Source organism: Megalopta genalis, chromosome 8, assembly GCF_051020955.1.
Source record: "Megalopta genalis isolate 19385.01 chromosome 8, iyMegGena1_principal, whole genome shotgun sequence".
NCBI lineage: Eukaryota > Metazoa > Arthropoda > Insecta > Hymenoptera > Halictidae > Megalopta > Megalopta genalis.
In genome coordinates this window covers 5,522,094-5,532,693 of record NC_135020.1, presented here as the reverse complement: position 1 = coordinate 5,532,693, position 10,600 = coordinate 5,522,094, and the positions used below count along the sequence as shown (strand labels likewise).

The following is a 10,600-nucleotide window of genomic DNA, read 5'->3' as shown; positions in this document are numbered from 1 at the left end:
GTATAGGCAAGGGTTAAGGTATTACCATAAGGGCAGCGCGGGGTATTTGCCTACGATGTGTAAACTCTGGATCGTAGTATGTGCTCGATGATCAACCACCCTTCTGAAAGTCTAATAGGTCGTCGCGCATCTAGGAGGTTGCCATTGGCGACTGCACAGACAGGAACGGTGTGCCGTAGTTCCTTCATCCGAGCTCCTCGAATTCAGTCCGACTCCGGTAGCTTCGGAGAGGCTTATCGTGTGTCTGGTTCACCCCGAAATTTCCTTCGAAACTGATAAAATAGTTTCTATTACGCTCCGTGGGAAGGATTTTGCTACACTCTAACGGTTCACGATTGAATCTAATACCGCCAGATTTAACACCCAATAATTTCATCGATGCGAACGCCTTCGTTTTGCTGAACTCTTTCGTTACCACTATACAGTAAATTCTCCCGAATTTTCCTTCAGCTTATGGACAAGAATCGATAATTTGGGAAGGAGAGATACGATTATTCGAGGCTCGCGGCTCGTTTTTATAGTTCCCTATCGTCAATAATTATAAAAACGAGGTGCGAGGCTCGTATAATCGTTCCCCAATTCTCCACTTTCGTTTACAAGCTGAAGGAAAATTTAGGAGAATTTACTGTACTATGCTTCAAGACTCTTATTACATCTGTAAAAATAGACATTTGACATCAATTTTTCAGGAAGATTATCATTAGACTGCGAATATTTATGTAAAATGAACAGTGTTTGCATCTATTGTGGTACAGACTCTGTAGTAGACAGAGATCACTGAATTGGAGATCAGGAAATGTTTATATAAAGAAATCTATAGACTATGGATAATACAAAATATCAGGTCGTCAAGAATGAAATTTGTAGAAAAGAAGGCAAAGTTGCTTCATAACTTACAAATATGAGGAATTATTTTATTCATCAAAGTATGCACCCATATTGTCTATGCACTTTTGCCATTTAAACGGCAGGTTGTTCAGACCGGTGACATAAAACCCTGGCGGACGAGAGTCAATGAATTCATGGCAGACCAGTTTTACAACATTGTCAGAGTTAAATTGTTTTCTTATTAAAAAATTGTTCAAATTGTGGAAGAAGTGACAGACAGTGGGGGCTAAGTCTGATGAGTATGGAGGATGATGAAGAAGTTCCAACTCCAATTCCTGTAGTTTTGCCACAATCATTTGTGCAGCGTGTAATCTAACGTTATCGTGCAATAAGATGGGAGTCGATTTGTTGACCGATCTAGGTTGTTTTTCTTTAAGTTTTTGCATCATTTCGTCCAGTTGGTTGCAGTATATTTCTGTTGTGATCGGTGAACCAGGTTTCATAAAATCATAACGAATCTCACCTGCGCTAGACAGGTATGATAACCTTTAATTCTGAGCAGACGCGTGGCTCATTGTTGAGGTCAAAATAACCTGTACGAAATTTGACGAAACAATTTGATACTGTCTGCTGTTTAGTTACACTAGAGCCAAATACACTATTAACGTTTCACGCGTCTATTTCGTAGTTCCACGTAAGAACTCATACTTCATAATAGTGCGAATTTTCGACCGTTCCATTTTCAACAAAATTAATTTTTAAAAAAGTTTTCAATATTTTTTGGAGCTTAAAATAATTTCTTTAAACAAGCGAGATTTGTAACTTTCCAATAAAAAAAAACAGAACGGTAATATATTAAGCCAATGTCAAATAATAAATTGTTGAAGTTGGCAATATTATTAACTACAAATTTCATCCTTGTCAACCTAATATATTATGAAACCAAGTATTCCTATTAGAAAGACACTTTTCAACATTATGAATCAGTCACAACAAGTAAAAAATTCTTATGCGAATCTAACCACATAATTCGTGACCAGTTGGTTGATATTTTGTAGTTCTACTAATATCATAAACAATGTTGAATACTCAGCTAATATTAAACAGGAAATAGTTATGTACCATTTATAATGCAACATAACCAGACCTTCCTAGTTATCAAAGTTCTCCTTTCTCTCTGTTTCTGTTCCCCTCGTTCTGCCGATAATTTATTGGCGACGTAGCAGAGGGTTCGTTTACACTTTCGCAGTCATTCATTATCGCGTGCACTGCGGAAGAAAACAACGCGAGTGGAAATCTACAACGCTAATGAGAAATCCCACACTTTTCTGCCAGCGTGAGCATTCGGCAACGGTTAACCTTATCCTTTCGGAGGGATGGTGTTGGGTCTCCTTCTGGAGTGGCGGCGCATTGAAATTCAAATAAACTGCAAGCAGAACGCTATTCACTGCGTGCTGGGCTGCAGCCACTGTCTTTATGAGCGATTTACTACGAATCTGTCCTGCACGGACGCATTAAGCGCGCGAAACATAAAGAGAACGAAAGGTCAATAGAGGGAACAAGCGCGGAGAACCCGTGGCGGCTGTTTGAATGCGTCTGAAACGTAGAGAATCCGGTCCCCGTCGTTTCCCGTGGCCGACGTGGAGAGCAAGAAACTGAGAACTTCCCTGAAAAATTCAATGGCAATTATATCCTTGCGGATATTAAGGAAACAATGAGTGTTTGTGCATTCAAAGCGTGGTCACAAGTACATTGTTGCGGAAGATGGTACACCCCCTGACAAAATTACGAGACACTGGCGATTTTAGTGATTGCTTTAATAATACTGGCTTGATGGCAATATTTTGTCAATTTCCTGTCAATTTTTATCAAATTTCACACTAGCCTAACAATTTCAGTCGCCTCTCATACCTCATTCTTCTTTCGATCGTTCAGTGCATCGATTCTTGTTACTCTTACATAATTCGAATATTGAATCATTTCATCTTAATATAAATAGCCATACATACTGGACCTTCTTTCATCATCATATTTCAGTTTCAACGAAATCTCAAACATCGACGGAGAAAAATAGTCGAGTTGGCGTGAAATCATTTTCCTCGTAATAATAATTAATGCGAAGCATTATACTTAAATTGTATAATAAGTGGAAGTTATAAGAATTATATTACTTTAATTATATGTACAGGGTGTAAAAAAAGGTTATGTCATAGCTATCATAGACCTATTCGACAGCTTTAGATCGATGCAGATCTGTTAAAAAAATTTTTCACAAAAGTGATCTTGACCATATTTTTCAAGCTCAAATTTTTTTATGATTGCATCTTATTCTATTTATCGATTCATCTGGAGGTTATAATATAGTAGGTCGTTGCATTCATTTTTTCATCAGCAATAACTTTGCAAACTCAAAAGTACAGGGTGCCATTTAAAACAGTCAAGGTGACCCTGACATTTAGTAGGAAAATAATAGTTCTTGAAATTTGTTATTTTTCAGTATGTAGCCGACTAAATACTAATTAACTTTCATTCGAAACATTTTTTTGTTGGACAGTCGAAAGTGCTTAAAAAATCCTAGTGACAATTATCTGCCACACCCTGTATAAGTTAGTATAAATGGAATTCAATCGGTAAATGTTCAACATTAAATTATAACGAAACGGTTGCTTTGGGATATACAGGCTTCCCCAGAAAGAATCATCCGATTACAAAAATTTATATTTTAAAAAATTACACACAGAAAATTATAATTCAAACACGAATATAACGGGAAAATGTGCGCAGTTCATCCGATAATATGGTTCTACACAGTTGGCCTCCGAGATCACCCGACCTAACCTCATGCGACTTCTTCCTTTGGGGATTTGTGAAGGATGTTGTCTTTGTACCACCTTTACCTACAAGTGTAAATGAACTGAAAAAACGCATTTGTAATGTTGTACAAACAATTACCAGAGATACATTACACCGTGTTTGGCAAGAACTTTCATATCGCAATGATATCATACGTGTAACGAAAGGAAGTCATATTGAACACTTGTAAACAAAAACTCACACATTTTCCCGTTATATTCGTGTTTGAATTATAATTTTCGGTGTGTAATTTTTTAAAATATAAATTTTTGAAATCGGATGATTCTTTCCGGGGAACCCTGTATGGTTTCTTTTGGAAGTTTGCTCCTCTCGCTAAATAGAAAAGGAAGGAGCCATAATAAAATGTGGTCTTGAAAAAAGATAGTCAAGGTCGCTTTGCCGGCAAGTTTTTTTTAACAGATCTCCATCGATCTAAAGGTATATAGAATACGTCTATGATGGCCATGACATGGTTTCTTTACACCCTGTACACAGTTTAGTCATATATGCACAGAATTGTTTTTAGCGCTAGAAATGCAATCGAAGTATAAACTCTAGTCAACAAAGACTGCTACTGTCTTATAGTATCGTCGCTAGAAAAACAAATTTTAAGTTCTTAGAATTAGCAGCAGGTATTTCGTAGACCTGTAAAATGAATATTCACATAATGTAAACAATAGCATTGCGAATGATGGAAAACAAAATTTATATGCTGCGTATTGTTTACCGTTTCTACGTAGATTGAACGTAGACTAAACGAAGACTAAACACGTATACATTATTATTATTACAAACATCGAGGGGACTAATAAAAGCGTACTTCGACGTTTAAAATGTTCATTGCTTCTGATTTAAAAAACCTCGATAATTGAAACGAAATTAAAATCCAACTAAATCGCTATTTACTATATTGTATTTTCTTCCAAACTTTTTGCATTTCATACATACTAACATAATAGACATCGCACAAGCTTGTTATATTACACCATTTACAATCAAAATATTGGAAGTATGTAGGAATTATTTGTATTGAAATGGTGCACATGTAACCGTGGTGAAGGTACAAAATGGTTTTCTAGTTAATTCGATTGGAACGGCGCACGCAGGATCTATCGCTAACGATATTGCTCGAGTGGGAACAGTGTACGATACTAATTGAGGAAGGATGTCACACGGGATTTCCCCGTTGTTTGGAAAGTGTTGTTTCTAAAAAGAAATCCTCGGTGCAAGAAAGTGTAACTGTGAAACGTGACGCGCAACCAATAACTCGTTATACAACTGCTCATAAAATGTAAATTGGGCTACGTTCTAGCTGCGCAGCCGAGTGATATTTACAGTAGCAACAGACGATTCTAAAGCTGACCGTTGTTCGCTTCGCCTCGCGGTTCGCCCTTTTTATGACATTTATATTCCCTCCCCTCTTGTTGTTTCTTCCACCGACACGAACGGTAACACCTACGTTGCTTTCTTTTTGGCGTAGTTTTATTCTCGTTTGTCGTGATATATAAAATTGAAAGCTACTGCGATTTCTTTGTGACGCCGTCGGAAATAGCGACTGCTTCGTAAAATAGTGAAGTGGTCTGTGAACTTCCGGGAGCTTGTTTATTTAACGATAGCTTCTTCGGGTTGGAATTGAGGTTTCGAAAAAGTTTTCGCGGTCGTTTTTTCGCGTAAACTGCATACGCAACTGTTAAACTGTCTTCTATCTTCGTTTTATCTACGATTGTAATTTGTAAAACTATATAAAAAAGGGAATCCGGAGGGAGAATGTTGGAAATGTTTAAGAAAGGATAAAGAGCAAATTTTGTTGCACTTGTGTGAATAAAGTTAATGAATGTATCACCGGACTGCGAATTTTATGCGTTATGTAAAAGATGAGTATGTGATATAAAAAAAGGAGACAGCATTGGGAAAATGTAAGAATATAAGCACGTTGTTTATATATATATAAGCACGAAGCAATTAAGATTATTTATGAAAGAAAATCAATGTTCGTTCCACTCCCTTTTCTTGCAACTGGTGTAGAAAAATTTTATTTTGCATAATGATTCGTAATATATTTATCACTTACAATAAAGCTTTGCAAAATAATTTCAATTTTGTAAACGTTAATAACGTTGTTCATCAAATGTTATATGTTATAGTTACACTACGGGTTTTATATAATTATGAGATACTGAAAAATGAAGCAATTACAAGAATTTTAGAATATTTTTACATTTCCTTTAATTTATTGAAATTATTAGAAAGAAAAATATATGTTCATATAATTTCTGCTTCTTATAATTGATTAAGAAAATTAAATAGAGGAAAAATACTTTAAATTCTTTACCATATGAAGGTGAATTAGTACAGTGTACTAACTTAAGTAGTAATGACCCAGAATGATCAGACCGGCAAATTTCTAGTAAAAACAAATTAATCTCCTTTTACAAAATTTCTTTTATAATGTATTATACAATTGTCATTAAAACTTCATTTTATGAATAATTCAGTCGTCGTTGAACATTTTATTCCACAAAAGAGGAACCTTCTCCACGATAATTTTATCGAATTTTATGAATGTAAAGGTGCCATATTTGTACCAATGGATCTAATTTTTGACAAACTACGCATCAATAATAATTTGACACAGAACTTTATTGTCAAATAATGCTTTTCACTTCCTACAATTCGAATTAATTTTATTTTTGAAGGTTCCTGGTTCATATTAACATTAACGCGCAGGAGTAATCTGAGTCGTCGACTTTTCTGAAATTTATTTATTTGCTTCCTTGCACGGAAAGCTGATGAACGTTCCTTTTTAATAATGGGAATTAGATTTCGGACTTGTCTTTGTGGTTGACGAGCATCTTGCTTTTATGCAGATCAGCATCAATTGTCATGCATTATTCATTCCTCATCACAAGTCGCTATCCTATCGAAGAATGAATGGACGAGTGGGTGACTTTTGTCAAAGAGGTGTGACTGTGGGTACGCTGGTCTGTAGAATTAATGAAGTAGCTGACTGAGAAACCCTCTGGGTATTGAGGTAATGAGAAATTGGAAAGATGGAGGATCGGTGAACTTGGTTCCCGTGGTTCATTGGGTTGTCAAACAATATGAATAGAAAAAGTTACAAGTGGTATAAGGCATAAGTTAATGAGTTTCAGAATTACAGAATTAGAATGCCAGATGATCCAGTAACTACAGACCGGAAAGTGAAAATTAAGCTTCAGCGATCTCGCTCTCCTATGTCGCCATAAAGCGGCGTCCATTTTGCCAATTTTCCTTCCAGAGAAAATAAAAATAAAATTTCTTAAAAAAAGATTTCTATGGCAATCGCAATATCTCTAATTCAACAAAAGAAACTGTCATTTCTTCTTGTCAATTTTAACAATATCATTTTGGAAAATCGATTAAAATCGTACTAATCTTACAAATCCTTAAACAGTGTTTTCGCAATGTAATAATTTAAACGTAAACTTGCGCTATGAAATTTTCATTTTTGTTGAAACCTATTCCGGCACCATTTTCAAAGAACAAAGAGAATACGTCTGAAAATCAATCGATAAGTAGGATTAACGTGAACCGAATTACCCTTTGATTTTGTGCTGAATATTTCACTGTAAAAACGGTCCGTAAATGAGTTTTATCGAGCGGAATTGCCCAAGACCCTTGCACTATTAGAATCATCCAGCGTTCATCCAAGATCGCAATATTTTATCGGATGTAGTTAACATTTCATGAAATTAACAAACGTTAATTCAGCTTCCATTTCATTGCGAACAGCCAGAACAGTAGTTCAGAAAAAGCAGCGCCGTTCGCCACGGTGTAGATTTCAATTCACTAAACGGCACTTCCTGCAAAAACGCTTCTCTATCTATTATTCTGATACAAGTGTTTTATATTCGCCGACGGCTCTTTTTTCTATGGACAGCTAATCGGATGAAATTGTTGTTTCTAGTATCATACACTAGAGTTTGTAACTGTTACACTGTATGAAGGCTGGAAAAAAGAATGGGGATCCGAGCAGCACGGTCCATTGATGCATCTATCTGGCACCGTGATGTATTGTTTTTTCTTCTCGTTTTTTTTCTGCTACAACTGCTTTTAACGTCGTCCGCTGCTGATTGTAGCAGAAATGACGAGGCGTTTAGACTGCAATTATGCTGCTTTATTTCTCAAGCCGCATCGCGCTCTCCTGTCTATCCGCCTCCCTTTTCAAGAGTAATTTCTGATCTCGATTTTCTGCTGTGAATTCTCACCGGAAACCCTGCGCTGAAATTATATGTGGAGCAAGCGAAATAATGACGCAGTTACGTGACCGCGCTCTTCTCGACAAAAAATTCTCGCACCGACGTACCTATATCAATACGCGAAACATTTTCAAATACATCAACACACGAAATGAGAACAGTTTTTGTCGCGAACGCGCTTTGGAAACTTCTACTCAAATTCATTTCTGTTCTGAATCTTTCCAGAATTATTTTTCCTCTCTGTTTGCATTCCGTGGCGTAATCTGGAAAAATTGCTTTCCGCGCGCACCTTTGTTCCGCGATGATTTTTGCGAAAATTTGAGGCTTCGAAAATATGCAATTCTCTTATAATATTCTTCACAATACTTTCCTCTTTTACCATGTTTTTAATCGGATTTTTCGTGGAATAATATAAAGCGTATCAGAATAATATTTGCATACTCAGTTTTTACAATGCTGCGATAACCATGGATTTTTTAATACTTTATTATATACTTGAAATTTTTTAATATATCATTATGTACTTAATTATACGCGGAAATAATATTTATTGGCTTGTATATTAAATGTAGACGTTTACACGTATGAATATAATACATTTCGCAGAAAACAGAATAACGAAGTAATTTATTTCGCTAAATAAACATTTTTATGTCACAAGTACCGATAATAATTCGTAATGTTTTCGTTTTTCTGAATTTTATCGTGGAAATGCTCCAGCCGTAAATAAATCCATAGTCTCGTTACACGAACAAGATGGATATTCAGTTTTCATTCTGACTGTACGCTGGTACGCAACTTGAAACCGTTCCTTCTCGACCTGTTCATACAAATGAGTGTATTTAACAAACATCCAGGATTGAGGTGACTACACAAAGTATGCCTTTAGAAATTGCACGAGACTGTTACTGGAGCAGATAAAAGGAACGTGTCAACTTTTAGAAAAATTATTATATCGTACAGTAGATCCTTCCGTTGTTTCATCGTATTTTCTCTGTTACGAGAAAAAGTCGTGCAAGACAATGTACGTATAGTTTAAAATGATATTTCGTTGCCTTTAATAATTGGACCGTTTATTTTGAAAGTGGTGCAAGTCCACTTTCTTTCGTTTCGAGAAAATTGAATGTTAGCAGATCTGACAATTAAAAAATATAGGTTAATTATGTAAAGTCTGGGAATGTTTGTACTAATTTATCAATATGTAATTTGATTATATAAATTTCTTTTAGGCGAATTTAACTAAAATAATATACAATTTCCAGGCTGCAAATGGACTTACACCACTTTCATAATTAGTCAATTGTAAATATCATTTAATTTCAATTTTGAAATAACAAATATCACTTTCTTTTTTTGCTGGAATGAATTTTCCTTTTTTTGTAAAGTACTCTTGTCCGGCATTTCGCTTAATTTTGTTTATTCGTTGCGTATATTTTCCTTTATTTTCTTTTACAGAATCCAAGTTCTCAGTAACAATATCCTCATCTGATGAAAATTCTATCTCTATAATTCTTCTTCTCTTTTTACGCTCCATTAATTTATTTTTCATAGTAGAATTATCTTCATCCTCTGATTCTAAGATTATTCTTTTGTTTATATTCATGGGTCTTACTTCCGTGTAAATTTATCTAAAATAAAATAAAATAACTATTTTCAATTGTCATAAAATAACATTGATTTACTATTTCTTCTTACCTATATCACTATCTGATGTGAGTATGAAATTATCCATTGTTGGAGGAAAATAAAATAAGTAACCTAAAATAGTAACTTTTGGCACGAAAATAAAACAATATAAATAGCAAATAAAATAATTGTGAAGCCACCGGTGGCCACTAACCCCGCCACCTGTCTATGGAAATTGGACTTACACCACTTTCATAATCAATGGTTACCCAATTTTTTTTACCGGTCAATTTTTTAAATTGAACAAAGCATTGGCATTTTTTAAGATATTAACTACTAACTAGTTATAAACAAAAAGTTTACACTAAATAAAGCATAAATTACGTCATATCTCATTTTTTTTAAAAAAAGCACTTACGCCACTTTCAAAATAAACGGTCCAATTCTTAACAGAACCTTTAATGTCTAAATAACAGCGAGTTAATTTACAGCCTAGTGTTTCCTTAGTATTCGGATAAATATGTCAAAACTGAGCAAATAGACTTAATATTTTTCTTTGCTCTACCGCGTTGTTGATCGATACGTTCTCCCGACGAAAATGTGCACGGTAAATATTGCGGCGCGGCTTGTTGGCAGATACGATGAATATTTTTCACGGTAATGCGAGCAAGTGGACGGGAATAATTGTGCGCTAAGAAAATATATCAAGCTTCCCAAACATTACTTACGCGATCAGTTTCGTGCTGGCTTTTCAACGCCGCCCCAACTCAAATAATGGGGATCGTTCTCGAAGCGGCTGGATATGAAATAACATGGACATCGATCACTGTCAAAATAAAACAAGAAATCTTATAACGGTCCAGTCCGGTCGAACAACGTTTAATATAACTCGAACTTTCTTATCAAATTCTCCTTTCGAGTATGTACGGAAATGGTGTAAATTTATTTTCAATAGTTTCGTCGGCCAGCCGGAAACGGCTCGCGATAGATTACCCAAGAGAGACATTAACTTTCGAGCTGTACCATTCCCGCGGAAATTGTATTAATTCAATCAA

At 35.3% G+C, this 10,600-nt stretch overlaps 1 pseudogene; it reads right to left on the bottom strand.

The window, feature by feature from the left end:
* Window positions 1-914: 914 nt before the first annotated feature.
* On the bottom strand, window positions 915-9,651 carry LOC117225135 (histone-lysine N-methyltransferase SETMAR pseudogene; annotated as a pseudogene).
* Window positions 9,652-10,600: the final 949 nt, after the last annotated feature.